Below are 16,063 nucleotides of genomic sequence, written 5' to 3'. Positions count from 1 at the left end.
AATATCAGATTCCTTAAGGGAAATCTGATGAAATCCGCTCTTTAGATCAAGAACAGAGAAATACTTATTGATGCCCAACTGCGCAACCATTTCTCCGATTTCGGGGATAGGATACCTATCCGAAACTGTAACTGCATTGAGCTTTCTATAATCTATGACCATCCTATATTGCTTATTCCCAAGGCTGTCACTCTTTTTAGGGACTATCCACACAGGGGAATTATAGGGCGACCGTGAGGGTCGTATTATACCATCTCGTAATAATTCTTGTAGCTGGTCTTCTACTACTTCTCTTAGAGAGGCTGGATATGGGTAATGCTTGGTGTAGACTGGAGTGTCTGTTGTCGTTCGGATTTCTCCTTGGACATTAGTAGCATAAGTCAATTTTTTATTTGGGTCCGCGAATAGCGATTTGTACTCCTCTTGGAGCGCCTTTAATCCTAATTTCTGCTGATTAGTGAGCTCATCTGATTTGAGGGTATGGACCTGATGGGCTCGCATCTGCTTCACTTTAACAACATGAGAGTTGTTGACGTATAGTAGATCTTTCCCTACATCAATGATAGCGTTTAACTCTCTTAGTGAGTCATTACCTAGAATTCCATGGAACGGATTCAGATTAGGTAATAGGAAGAACGTTATTGGTTTATTGGGTTCGATAAATAAACCCAAATGGATATGGCTGGTTATTAAAATGCGACCATTTACGGTGTTCGCGTAAAACTTGTGTTCATTCATTTTGATATTTTTTGCTATTTCTGGTTGGACATAGTTCTTGTTCGAGCCGGTATCTATTAAGAAATTGTATGAGGTTCCGTCTTTGTCCCGGACAACAAAGTACGGCAAAGAGGAACACTTTAACCTAAAAAATTAACGGTGTCCTCGATTTGTGGTTGTTGAGGCTCCTGTGATTGTGGTCTGGTTTCCTCTTTGTTCTGAGGAACTAACTCTGAGTTGTCACCTTGTGAGGTAAAATATTCCTCCTGCTGTTGATATTGTTGAACCTCAGAATATGGGACTAATTCAAAAGGGTCTTCTTGGCCCTGATAAGCAGCCTGATAATCGGACATATCGGAGTAATGCTCTTCTTGAGGCGGTATGGTGATATATTGTTCACCTGACGGACCGGTTTCGATATGGAATTGCCTCTGCACTTTATTGGAAAAATTTGCGGTGGACTGGTTGACTCTCTTAAGAGCAAATTGTTGTGGTAAATTAACATTCGGATTGTTCATGTAGTTAACTTTTTTGGTTACAATAGAGCCGTCGACATCCATTGGAGTTGGTGCCGGCTGAGGTTTCGGGGCAAAGGGTCTCGGTGGTGCGTTGAAAAATACGGGGTTATTAGATTGAGGGAATCTATTTTGGGGAATGAACACGTTTTGCATGGGTTTCTGATTATAATAGTTGTTGTTGTTGTAAGGTTTGGGTGGAATTGCTGGTATGAACGATCGTTGAGGTTGCACGTTAATTTTAGCATACTGCGGGGGTTTTGGTCCTACAGGTGGACGAATGTCACGATGGCCGATAATGTTTCTAGCCCTCTTATTATCCAACATATCGCACAATTGCAATGCATGCCTCAGATCTTTGGGTTGAGCTAAGATCATTCTGTCTGAGAGATCTCCGACATCTGTTGGTGAACTGCGAAGTAGAAGTCATGAATGGAGGTGCCCTTCTGGGTCATAATAAACAGCTGATATTCTAAAGTGCTTAAATCTCGTTTGTCCGTGTACTCAGTTAACAAACACTGCGAGATTGCACCCCAATGTAATGCGGTGCGATAGACTTTCAACAATGTATTGGCATGGCCTGTAATTTTTCCTCGAATGGTCATAAGAATTGCATAGTATTTGGGTGTTCCCTGAATGGGGGCATACAATTCCATCAATTGTGTGGCGGTAGTAAACCATGTTGAGAAATCTTTACGGCTACCTGAGAATTTGTCAAGATTCTTTACGATGTCTGGCACTTTATCTAGTTCATGCCAATCATCCTGAACGCCAGCTGTCTGGTCCCTAAAGGGTATATGTCCTGACTGAGAATGATTTAATTGTTTCACTATTTCCTGTAACTAAGACGACAAAATTGTCTGGATAGCTACATCTAGTCCTTGTATTGACACTGCCTCGATTCTATTTGCGGTTGATGCACTTGAGGTGGATGCTGTCAGAACCTGCTGCATGAATACCACCCTGCTGAAGGACTGCGGCTTTAACCCAGTTGTCTTTAGTCATTTTGGAAATGGATTTTTTTTAATTAGGATTAATTCAAGGTGTTACGGTATCGCGAATACGAAAAATATAATCCGCGAAAATTAAATTTTTTGCTTATATTGATAAAAATATAGCGGTATGTCCGCCAATCTTGTATTTATAAAAATATAGCGGTATGTCCGCTAATCTTGGATTGATAAAAATATAGCGGTAAGTCCGCTAATCTTGGATGGAAATGGCTTGTGGTATTATACAAAAATTTCAATATTATGTGGTTATTTTTTATAAAAATATTATTTCAAAATTTCAAAATTATATTCTCTTCTTTTTTCAATATTACTTATTATTATTTTCTTTCTTAATTTTTCATTATTTTCTTTTCTTTTTTCAATATTACTTATTATTATTTTCTTTCTTAATTTTTCATTATTTTCTTTTTCTTTTTTTGAGTGGGGAAAAAATTTAATTAAGGATTTTATATAAAAAAATTTTTAGCTTCTACTTTTCTTTTTTAACAAGAGTTGATTCTTGATCTTGATTCACAATTTTTTCACCCACTGTGTTTTCACAATAAAAATTTTTATTTTGATTTACTTTTGCTTAAATTTATTTCACTTAACTTACATTAATGCTATCATCCTCGGTGCTTTTTACTGATCGGTTTGTAGGAGGTCTCGCTTTTCCAACGTTGAAGGTACTAACGCTCCTGGGCAAACACTTTTGGGTTTTCAGTTTTCCTCCGAACTAGTCTTAGAGGAATTCGCAGCGATTAAAATGACCCTGTCTGATTCGTGGTATAGTTCGATATAGTGTTTTTCTGACTCTAAAGGCCTTTAACGCGTTTTTTGGTCACGAATCACTGGTACCTTTCACTAACTCACGATCACGTTGTATTTAGCAGGGTCCCTGCTCGGGCGCCAATTAAACACTTCCTTCACTCACGGGTTAAAAAATGAATTTTTATTTATAAAGTCACTTTTATTACAATACAGTATGTTTTTGTTTTATAACTGAAAGATGCTGACTTTGGTGAGCGAATTCGGCGGAGTTTAAGCGATGTTACCGGTTGGTTTGTACTTAGGCTCAAGACTGATTTGCTATGGTTCGATTATGTTGGATGAAGGCTTGGGTAATCGACGTCGTCGCAGGCAGCGGCGTTGGCTGAGTCCAATAGTCCACTTTAAGTGCGTGGGACCATTCTTTGTTTACACAAGTGTTCAGGACCATTCTTTGTTTATTGCCGAAATTTGTGGCGTGATTCTGCGTATGCACCGAACCCGACACCATTCTTCTAGGGCCTGGGAAAATGGGGTGCAGGCTTATTGTTTATCCTAGCGATCGGACTGTTACTTGAGATTGGCGATCATCCGACAAATGGGCATGCGACGATTGAGTGGGGTTGACCAATGGGTATTGCATGTGATGATGAAATAGGGTCGGCCAATGGGCATGCGGTTAATGGGCATGTGTTGACGGACTTGGGTTTATGGCTTCTATGTTATAGTATGAGTTGTGATAGAAGTGCTTAACTTATATTTTGTTTATAATTAACCGATGTTAATTTGAAACTACTCTTGCCCAAAAAAAATTCATTTCAATTTTTTAACTCGGCACTTTGATATAACTTCTTCAAAAAGTTACAAAAAAGCCAATAAAGGCAAAAAAAATGTATAAATCTGTAGTTCCATTTATTTTTTTATGTTTTTGCAAATTGAAAATTGTAATGCATGTTTCAATATTATCGATTTCTGCGACATCTCTGTATGAATAGTTCTTGGGGTGTCAAAAAGATAAGTTGCCTAAACTCTTTAAAAAAAATTCACTCATCAACAACGTATTGCATATTTTAGGGTGTTAACTTAACCTAGGAATCTTTTTTAGATTGTTAGATGAGTCAAAATGTGTCATTATTGCACCATAATGCTAACAGAGTAGTCTAGATAAATTTTTCTTAGTTTATGTAAGCTACTTGCTAAAATAAAACTTTTATTCCTACTAACAATCGTTACCAAAACCATAAGAAAAGATTTAAATGCACTTTAATGTACTGTTACTTTGACTGACATTTTATAAATGCCAACAATCAATTTGAAATGCATTTTTATTTTTTTATCGACATACTCGTATTTGTTCTTTTTATTAGCATTAAAAGTCAACTGCAAAAATCTTGTGAAAACGCTGCTGAGTTTCAAGGGTCGTAAACAATTTTTATAGTCAGTCAATAAAATCGTCATAGCGAATTTGTCAGTAATGTCACAGAATGTGCTTGAACTTGGCCAGGTTAGTTAGGTTGGCCACGTTGGCACACCCAAGTTGAAGTGCGCCAATTTCAATCATTTAGTTGTCAACTGTCAATCCGTGTGGGGACAATAGTTAATCGCACGGCCAAGCTCATATTGGACGAACATCGTCCGGGCCAAACGGTGGACAACAATGCAGCAGTAGCGGCGAATAGAACCGGAGAAGTCACGGATGAAACTGTTCAGTTGGTTAGCAATTCATTCGTTATAGACATTGTGGAACGCATCAATGAATTGTATCACTTTAAGAATTTCATTTTCTACATTTCGGAGAGATTGGACTTACAGAATGAAAACTCACTCGATTTCTTTCGTGAATTTTGTATACATTTTCCGATGGCACCGAATTTAATATTCACCCGGAACTATCATGCCTCAATGCCCATGGTAGAGCTAATAAGTACACCCTCATTGGTTATGATCTATACAACGGAACGTGATGATCCCATTACGCTGATCCCACTGGCTGAAAACCGTTTTCATATTGTTTCCAAAACTCAGCACAAACGAGTTTTATGTGGACTTTGATGCCCTAACACAATTCTCTAAGAATATTAACAATACTTTTGATTGGGTTTAGAGAAAAGTCGGATAGGCCAACAAACAGTTATGAGGATAATTATTTCCATGGCACTAGCGGAAATTTGTTCTTGGGATTTCTTAAGTTCGTAAATGCTCGCATTCTGGACACAAGCGGAAATATGTCAATGTCTTTGAATTTACCAAATCTATTGGAATTGGTAGCTCATGGTGTGTATGAGACATTGATACATTCATTCACGGACATGGTTGGCAACTATTCGGTTAGCTATAGCTATCCCATTGGCATAAATGACTGGTGTATCATGGTCCCATATCGCAATCAATCACCGGCTGAAGCTTATATACGTGAAGCATTGGAAAATAGCGCCTGGATATTACTATTACCATCGGTTCTTTATATAACCATTGCTATTTGGTGGTGTTCACCCATACGTCCGAGAGATTTAAGTGCTGCATTTCTTCAGTCCATATGCACTGTGACCTATAGTGCTCCTATTTATATTATTAAGACGCCGACACATCGAATACGCTATCTGTATATTGTACTCTTTGCCATGGGTCTCATCTCGTCTAATATGTATATTTCAAAGATGACCAGCTATTTTACATCGTCTCCACCATAACGACAAGTTAATACGGTTCAGGACATAATCGAGGCAAATTTAAGAATATTAGTTATGACTTATGAGAATGTTCACATTAGGAGTCTACGCAATCAGTTTCCAGACGACTTTCTTAAAAAACTTAAGGTAGTGGATAAAGATATATTGGATCACTATCGTGATCCGCTGAATATCAGTTATGGTTATGCTGTGACTAGTGATCGTTGGCGCTTTCTCGATATGCAGCAGAAACATTTGCGAAAACCAATTTTTCGTCTCACGGACATTTGTTCAGGACCCTTCTATCTATCTTTCCCGTGCATCTTGACTCGCATTTGCAATCGCCGCTGCAGGGCTATATTATGATAGCCCAACAAGCTGGACTTATGCAACACTGGAAACGGGAAGCATTTTGGGAGGCCATTCATCTGGATAAAATCCACGTGGCCATTGTTAGCGAAGAACCAAGACCCTTGGGCGTGTATTTTTTTTCAAGCATGATTCACGTTTGGTGTTTGGGTTGTGTTTTGGCCGGTTTAGCATTTGCAGCGGAAATGAAATGGTATCAATATTTTATTTTCAACCCGCATGGGTGTCCTATTCGAACATCTTTAAGAAAATTACACAAAAAGCTCAGCAAATAAGAGAAAGTTGTAGATCACAAAACAATGAATATAAATATATGCATACATACATAATTTTTTATTGGTTGGGAAATGTTTTGACGACATTTTAAAAAAATATTTAAAAACGGAGAGGGTTACTAGAATTATGTATGTTTTCTTTATTGAATGAAAAATAAATGAAAGTAAAAAATGGCCGCCGATGAAAATTGAAAATACAATTTGTTGGTATTTTTTTGTAGTTTAATGTAAAAAATATCAAAGAAGCTAACATCGGCTATGCCGAAGTTTATATACCCTTGCAGTCTTCGGCAATAATAATTTTACATGTTTAAAATTTGTTTTCTGCAACTCAATTCGCCAATATACAAACAAAACAATTTTACTCTTTATACTATACAATTTGTTCTTCTTCTTCCCGCATTCCCAAAGCAAAGCAACGCACGCATACACATACAGTTTATGTAGCGTTGCGTCTGTGTGTGTATGCATGTACTGTGTTGATGACGAAAGACGTAGTAGACAGCAAGCAGCGCTGCCTGCAGAGCTTGGAGCCGATTATTATATTGACTGTAACTTGTGTTATATTCATCCGATCAGATTCAAATTGTGGGATCTGGGGTTTTATATCCAATATTATCACATATGTAAATTTCATAGCGATACTCCAATTTTTATTTTTATCCTGATAATACTTGATCTGCTCCAGATAATAAAAAGCACAAAAAAAATTTCAGGCCAATAGCTCTTAAAACGGATGAGTAAAACGCATACGCACGGACGGACAGACGGACATGGCTATATGGACTCAGCTTCTCATGCTGATCAAGAATATATATACTTTATGGGGTCGGAAACGTCTCCTTCTGTGTGTTACAAACATCTGACCAATTTTATAATACCCTCTGCAAGGGTATAAATATCAAAGAAGCTAACAGTCCTCGACCATAATATTTTTACATGTTCCAATCGCTTTATCTGCAACTCAATTCATCAAATGCATAGACAAAACGTTTCAAGTATCACTCTGTCCCTATTCAATTCGCTATACCAGAAATTTTTTCGTCTTCTTCATCCCGTATGATTGGCACGCACCCACAAACAGTTAGTGCTCTCCGTATGTGTGTATGTGTGTGAGCTCAGCTGCTTAGTGTTGAGAGAAAAAATTATATCGATAACAATTGAGCTGCCAGTGCTAAAAAAAAGTGTCAGTAGTGTTGTAAGTGACTTTCAAGTTTACTGTCTTGTCAACACTTACAATTCCAATGGCATTTACTTATATACATCTAGTTGGCTTTGACATACAGAAGCATATAAATAGAGGAACCTGAAGGGCTAGAGCTCATTCTATTTTGTTAAGTCGTTGCGATAGAATCAAATTTATTCCTTAATTTTTGTCCTCAATTTAAATTTAAACCACTTTATTCCCTATTCGTCCACATTAAAGTTTAATGTGCATATTTCTATCTGAGGTTCACGTTCCAACAGCGCCATAGGCCTTTTAGGAGATGTGATTGACACCGACGTTGGGCGAGTATCGTTCAAAGCATTTTCCTTAGTCATTGTATTTCCGAACTTCAAACAATTTATCCAATAAGCATAGCTAAAAATTTTACAATAACAATAAATGCCCACCTTTTGTGTTCTTTACCTTTTTTTCTTTCTTAATGTCAAAGTCGTTTTTCAAATCGAATGCAAAAATGGTCCCAGTGGATTGCCGAGGCAAAGAATCAATATAGAAATTAATAACCATTTGCGAGTTTTTTGCATTGGCCACCCTTGGTGGGATCTTTTTCAGCTCCTCCGCGCCTTTGAATTTAATTGTCAGTTTTACCTTTCGACCAGTGACTCGGCGTTGTAACTGCCTTCTTTGTATCACGATAGGCCCACTAGTTTGTTGCTACTGCTACGTGCCGATAAATTGATTTAAATTTTAAAAAAGAGTCCATAAATCCATTGGGATTAACATTTCTCCTCCTTTCTTTTTTTCTCCCTAGTGCATGGCTATGCAGTAAGGCAGGTTCAATGCCACACCATTATGTCATTGGTATTAAAGATTTACATTTTCTTTCTATTTAAGGACTCGGCCGTCTCTGAGGTTTGGTAAAGTCTTACTTCCTTTCTTTACTTTCATTATAATTCCATTAAATCAAAAATGTATCAAAAACCTTGCGTCCACACCAATTTTGTGACTCTTTGACTACCATAATACGATTATAACAAAGTCATATTGGCGCCAATTTTGTTTGTGATGGTGTTTCGTTTTTTGTTTTAAATATTCCCATTTTTTTTCTTCAAATGCTGCTTCCAATTCTGGACGATTCCCTCATTCTGGGCGATTTTTGTTTTAATGTTTTATTTGTCCACTACATCGGTGATCTTTTAACTTTAATTTCTCCGTTTCCAAGTTCACTCATGGACTATCGTCTATTGTATTTGTGTAAAATCCAATTGAACGGAGAGCCTCTTGACATTTTACTTAGCTCTGGATATACCAAGCTTTTTAGACAAGTTTTCGAAAGTTTAAACAACAAATATATTTTAGCAAATATTTTCCCTCCTTTTCCGCAAAAAAAATAATTTTTTTATGTGTTGTGGAAAACGCAATCTAAGATTTTTAATGTAGTAGTAGCAGAAAAGTATTTCGTAATTTTCGAAACCATTTTTGTAATATGAGACAAATTAAGACAGGTCAATTTTAAATGCATTCAACTCGAGATGTCTGTTGACCAGAAGTCCGTCGACGGGGGTTGGCTCCAAAAAAAGGTTCGCTAGTTCAAACATATGTATGTATGTTTATCCCGAGCCCTCTAACCAAATAATTAGACGCCAGAGTTTTATGTAATATTGCGCTTTATTTAGTTGCCCAAATTTGGTAGGCAAATCCATCGGTTAGAGCAGTTGGCTGAAATCTTTATTTCAATATTGATTGAAGTTTCTCAAATCGCAATGCGTCCTTTGCGTTTGCTGGAAGGTTCCATTTTCCATTTGCTCTGTTATAAATTTTGAATTATTTTCCTGAATTTTTTCCAAGAACTTAGAAAAAATTATATGCTTTGGTGACGACAGAAATATTAACACTCGCCACTCAATCACACACTATCGAAAAGTGTGATTGTGAGTAAACAGACGATAACTCCTTCGGAACAAACAAAAATCTTCGGTCACTCCCGTTTGCCGAAGCAAAAGATTCGTTCATACAGAATGAAGTACTAGCAATACTCTTGTATGTGTGTGAGCTCAGCTGCTCTGTTGATTCCGAGGTAGGCTGCTGTCGGCGTTTAAGCAGAGCTAATTTATATTGACTGTAACATGTGTTCATACATACATATGTACATATGTAGGTATGTATCTAATCTTTCCATAATTTGGGGATTCGATGTCTTACACAAAAAACCAAAACACTAAAAAATTTCAAGTTGAATACTCCAACTCTACTTCCAATAGGCTTCCAAAAATAATATCACCTCAGTGTTGGGAGAAAAAATTATATCGATAACAATTGAGCTGCCAGTGCTGTCGGCTTTGACAGACAGAAACGGTATAAATAGAGGAACCTGAAGAGCTAGAGCTCATTCTATTTTGTTAAGTCGTTGCGATAGAATCAAATTTATTCTTTCATTTTTGTCCTCAATTTAAATTAAAATCATTTTATTCCCTATTCATCTACATTAAAGTTTTAAAGTGCTTATCTATCTGAGGTCCACATTCCAACAGCGCCATAGGCCTTTTAGGAGATGTGATTGACACCGACGTTGGGCGAGTATCGTTCAAAGCATTTTCCTTATTCATTGTATTTCCGAACTTCCAACAATTTATCCAATAAGCATAGCTAAAAATTTTAAACAATAAATGCCCACCTTTTGTGTTCTTTACCTTTTTTTCTTTCTTAATGTTAAAGTCGTGTTTCAAATCGAATGCAAAAACGCTGGATTGCCGAGGCAATGAATCAATATAGAAATTAATAACCATTTGCGAGTTTTTTACATTGGCCACCCTTGCTGGGATCTTTTTCAGCTCCTCCGCGCCTTTGAATTTAATTGTCAGTTTTACCTTTCGACCAGTGACTCGGCGTTGTAACTGCCTTCTTTATATCACGATAAGCCCACTAGTTTGTTGCTACTGCTACGTGCCGATAAATTGATTTAAATTTTAAAAAAGAGTTTCATTTCTCCTCCTTTTAGGCTATGCAGTAAGGCAGGTTCACTGCCACACCATTATGTCATTGGTATTAAAGATTTACATTTTCTTTCTATTTAAGGACTCTGCCGTCTCTGAGGTTTGGTAAAGTCTTACTTCCTTTCTTTACTTTTTCCTTATTCATTATAATTCCATTAAATCAAAAATGTATCAAAAACCTTGCGTCCACACCAATTTTGTGACTCTTTGACTACCATAATACGATTATAACAAAGTCATATTGGCGCCAATTTTGTTTGTGATGGTGTTTCGTTTTTTGTTTTAAATATTCCCATTTTTTCTTCAAATGCTGCTTCCAATTCTGGACGATTCCCTCATTCTGGGCGATTTTTGTTTTAATGTTTTATTTGTCCACTACATCGGTGATCTTTTAACTTTAATTTCTCCGTTTCCAAGTTCACTCATGGACTATCGTCTATTGTACTTGTGTAAAATCCAATTGAACGGAGAGCCTCTTGACATTTTCTTAGCTCTGAATATATGCTTTTTAGACAAGTTTTCGAAAGTTTAAACAACAAATATATTTTAGCAAATATTTTCCCTCCTTTTCCGCAAAAAAAATAATTTTTTTATGGGTTTGTTGAAAACGCAATCTAAAATTTTTAATGTAGTAGTAGCAGAAAAGTATTTCGTAATTTTCGAAACCATTTTTGTAATATGAGATAAATTAAGACAGGTCAATTTTAAATGCATTTAACTCGAGATGTCTGTTGACCCGAAGTCCGTCGACGGGGGTTGGCTCCAAAAAAAAGTTCGCTAGTTCAAACATATGTATGTATGTGGGATGTGCATTTGCAAGTGTATCAATCCCACTGTATACTAGAGACGAAGACGAGACAACGATCAAGAGAGAAGACGTGAGCGTGTGAGAAGGCACGATCAAAGAAGGATGACAAACGAATGAGAGATGACAACGAAGAGAGATGGTTTTTGCGCGTCAAACAAGACGGACGTGTTTTGAGGTCTTGCGTCATAGTCGGATGCAAGGTCAAGTCGAGTACCATAGACTATAATTATACCGTTAAATAAAACCCCACATATTTTGGGTGCTCGACCGGGATAGATTCGAGTAAGAGTGGCGCTCATCCGGTTACAAAGAGTTTTTCTTACATATTTTGACGTGATAGAAAGAGTGCGGGATAGAAGAGAACACCCCACATACATTTTTTGTGCGTTCGTGCGGGAGAAGAGTGAAAAAAAAAAGTGATTTTTTTTCTTTAACAGTCGTGTCGTATTAAGTCGGTCCTGCTCTGCTAGTGGTAAAATTAAAACATTAACTATGTCGTGTCTAAATGATTTAATAAGTGGTACTCTGAAAACGGGTAAAGTAGACAATATCAGAGCATTGCATAAATTTATCTATGAGAGCGAGGGAGATAGAAATAACCGCAAAAAAATTCGAGAATTTTCTGGTTTCGATTACGATGAAGCGAACGCAAAATACAAAGCGAAAGCGGAATATGTACAACGAAATTTGACGAACGGTGATCTTGTTTCAATTTGCAATGTACTGGGAATGAAGTGCATTGCGTATTTTCACGAATTTGAAGCTGAACAATTTGTTGGCATCGCAAGACGAAGACGAATTAGACGACGAAGTAGATGATGAAATAGACGACGAGACAGATCATGAGTTGGTAGCTACAGAGAGGAACGTAGCAACAGAGAATAATTTGAGGAATATACCACACGAGAGAGCAAGCAAGAACAACAACGATGAGTACAGAAGAATAAACGAAGAGAGAGATAGAATGATGACGCCGCGTTTTGCCATCAGTTTTCGCGACGTGGAAGAGAACATTCGTATTTTTGACGGCACTAACACTATTGCAGTAGAAGTTTGGATTAACGAATTCAATGAGCAAGCAACGTTGATGTGTTGGAACGATTTCCAGAAGTCTCTGTTCGCGAAGAAGGCGTTAAAAGGTATCGCGAAACTGTTTGTCTTGAGTGAGAGAGGAATAAATTCATGGAACTCTCTCGAAAAAGCACTTTTGCGTGAATTCAAATCGTGCGTGAGTAGTAAAGACATACATGAGCAACTGATGAAAATGAAGCGTAAAAACAATGAGTGCGCTTATGAGTATTTTTACAGAATGCAAGATGTAGCTTCACGTGGACAAATTAAAGACGATTCATTAATAGAATATTTTATTGACTGCATTGATGAAAAAAGTGAGAATAAGTCGATTTTATATGGTGCGAAAAATTTGATTGAGTTTAAAGAGAAATTAAAGCAGTATAAAATAATGAGTGAAAAAGAAAGTAAGAAAGACAATGGTAAATACAAAAACGATGAGAACAGTGCAAGAGTGAAAAACAAAATGATGAAAACTAATAATAAAGACGATGTTGTGTGTTACAACTGTGGCGATAAAGGACATTACTCAAAAGATTGTGATGATAAAGGGAAAGGTAGAAAGTGCTACAAATGTAATGAATTTGGTCACATAGCTAAAAATTGTAAGAAAAGAGAAATGAACGGTAAATTTGAACCAAACACAAGAAGTTTTAAGTCGAAAGAAGAAATAACCTGTAAAGTTATTAAAATTGACAATATTGAGTGTAAAGCATTGTTCGACACCGGAAGTAAATTTTGTATCATTCGCGAAGATTTGTATAAACGTTTGAAACAACCCGAATTGAGTAGCTTTGACTGGTTTCTAATTGGATTCGGTGTCGGAGAATCAAATAAGATAAACCCAATTGGATACTTTGTTAATTCCATTTTGATTGACGACCAATCGTTCGTGTTAGATTTTCATGTAGTTCCGATTAGATTGTTAGATGTCGAAATGATCATAGGCGAGGAATTATGTTTGCAAGCTGACATTATATTTAGTCGAAATGGTGTAAGAGTAGAAAAGCTTGAAAAAGATAGTGATGAAATAAAAATTCTAAAAATTGATGTCGCGAATAATAAAGATGAACTTAATATAGACGAATGTGCAAGCACAAGTGCTAAAAAAGAGGTATTCGATTTGATATCTAATTATCAACCGGTAGCAATAAAGACAACCAATGTAGAAATGCGAATAATTTTAAACGATGACAGTCCGATATTGGCGCGACCCCGTAGACTTGCATTTAAAGAGGCAGAGTTCGTGAACGAGAAAGTCGAAGAATGGTTGGCTGAAGGCATAATTGAAGAGTCAACGTCCGAATACACAAGTCCGGTGGTACTTGTGAAGAAGCATGACGATTCCTACCGGCTATGTGTCGATTTCCGTAAAATAAACAAGGTATGTGTGCGTGACCATTATCCATTGCCGGTCATCGAGGATCAGTTGGATCGTTTGCAAGACGCTACGATTTTTAGTACCATTGATTTGAAGGACGGATTCTTTCATGTGGCAGTTGCAGAATCTAGTCGAAAGTATACGTCGTTTGTGACCCACTGTGGTCAGTACCAATTCAAGAGGGTTCCGTTTGGATTTACTAATTCACCTGGAGTATTCCAAAGACATGTAAATGCAATATTTCGGCATTTATCCAAGAGAGGCATTGCGCTGCCATACGTTGATGATGTTATCATCTTGGCCGGAGATGAAGAGGAAGCTGTTAAGAATATAAAAGAGGTAATCGTAACCTGCGAAGAGTATGGTTTAGAGTTAAACCTGTAGAAGTGTAATTTTTTAAAGAAAAGAATACAATTTTTGGGGCACATTGTCGAGAATAAGAAGATATATCCATCTCCAGATGAAATTGAGGCTGTTACAAAGTTTAAAATGCCTCAAACCGTAAAGCAAGATCAAAGTTTCTTAGGTTTGACGGGTTATTTTAGAAAGTTTATTCCAAACTATGCGTGTATAGCGAAGCCTTTGACCGAATTGACCAAGAATGCACAAAAATTTGTCTGTGGCCCTGAAGAAGAAAATGCAGTTCAAATCTTGAAGAAGTTACTAACTGAAAATCCAGTCTTAAGTATCTACAACCAGTCGTACCAATCTGAAATCCATACTGATGCATTCATTGAAGGCTTTGGAGCAGTTTTACTACAAAGATGTCCAGACGACGGTGAACTCCATCCCGTATACTACATGAGTCGAAAAACCACAGACGCACAGCGAAAGTATAGCAGCTACGAATTGGAGATTCTCGCAGTCATAACAGCGCTAGAAAAGTTTGGAGTTTATCTTTTGGGCATGCATTTTAAGCTAATCACGGATTGCGACGCATTTACAAAGACGCTGGAGAAGAAGAGCCCTTGTACCAGGGTGGCCCGTTCAGGTACCCGTATGAGACATGTCGACGCCCTCAGCAGATATCCAATTATGCAAATTAGCGACTATGGAATCAGCGTTGGCATAAAGAAGGCACAGTCACAAGATCAGAAAATAAGAGCCATCATAGAAGTTCTGAAAGACAATTCGAAAACTTATGATGATTATTTTCTGAAAGCCGATATCCTGTACAAATTAGTCAATGACGTTGATTTAATTGTTGTCCCAAACGCGATGCAGAAGCAGATTATTGGTCAGGCACATAACAGAGGACGGGGCAAAGAAGACGAAACACTTGATTTGCAGAGAATACTTTATACCGCATCTCGAGGAAAAAATCCAAAAATAAATCGAATGCTGTATTCCTTGTATTATCAGTAGCCGTAAAGTTGGCAAGCAAGAAGGCTTGTTGCATCCGCTTCAGAAAGATGATATTCCACTTTTAACTTACCATATTGATATTCTAGGCCCTCTCGAGTCTACTCACAAAGACTATAAGCATATTCTGGTAGTTATAGATGCATTTACGAAGTTCTGCTGGTTATACCCAACCAAATCGACGACTAGCAATGAAGTTATTACGAAGCTGACGATTCAAAGCACGATTTTTGGCAACCCTACGTTTATTATCTCGGATCGGGGTTCCGCCTTTACATCCCAAGATTTTCTGAAGTACTTCCGAGAGTAAACGGCCAAGTCGAACGTTTAAATGCGATTATCATTCCTGTTCTGTCGAAGTTGAGCGTTGATGATCCGACGAAGTGGTATCCACATGTTAGCAAAGTTCAGCAGGCTATCAATTCGACGTACACCAGAAGTATTGGCACTTCTCCATTTGAGTTACTAACTGGTGTAAAGATGAGGACCAACGATGATTATAAACTGAGAGATCTTATCAACCAAGAGACGAAGGCAATATTTACAGACGAAAGAAGCGAGCTCCGTGCCAAGGCGAAGGCACACATCTCCAAGATCCAAGACGAAAACAAGAAGTACTACAACCTACGTCGTAAGCTCGATCTTATAGTGTTGGCGACCTGGTTGCAATTAAGAGGACGCAATTTGGCAGTGGTCTCAAACTAAAACCAAAATATTTTGGACCCTACCAAATTACCTACCATTCGGGTCGAATGCGTAATCAGAATGGCCGAATGTGGGATGTGCATTTGCAAGTGTATCAATCCCACTGTATACGAGAGACGAAGACGACACAACGATCAAGAGAGAAGACGTGAGCGTGTGAGAAGGCACGATCAAAGAAGGATGACAAACGAATGAGAGATGACGACGAAGAGAGATGGTTTTTGCGCGTCAAACAAGACGGACGTGTTTTGAGGTCTTGCGTCATAGTCGGAT

General features: G+C 37.6%; 1 pseudogene; it reads left to right on the top strand.

Annotated features, from left to right (window-relative positions):
* Positions 1–4,476: 4,476 nt before the first annotated feature.
* On the top strand, positions 4,477–15,790 carry LOC6637457 (annotated as a pseudogene).
* Positions 15,791–16,063: the final 273 nt, after the last annotated feature.

The sequence above is a fragment of the Drosophila willistoni genome, unplaced genomic scaffold, assembly GCF_018902025.1.
Source record: "Drosophila willistoni isolate 14030-0811.24 unplaced genomic scaffold, UCI_dwil_1.1 Seg163, whole genome shotgun sequence".
Classification (NCBI taxonomy): domain Eukaryota; kingdom Metazoa; phylum Arthropoda; class Insecta; order Diptera; family Drosophilidae; genus Drosophila; species Drosophila willistoni.
The sequence above is the reverse complement of the archived record's forward strand: the minus strand, read 5'-3'. Positions and strand labels throughout refer to the sequence as shown.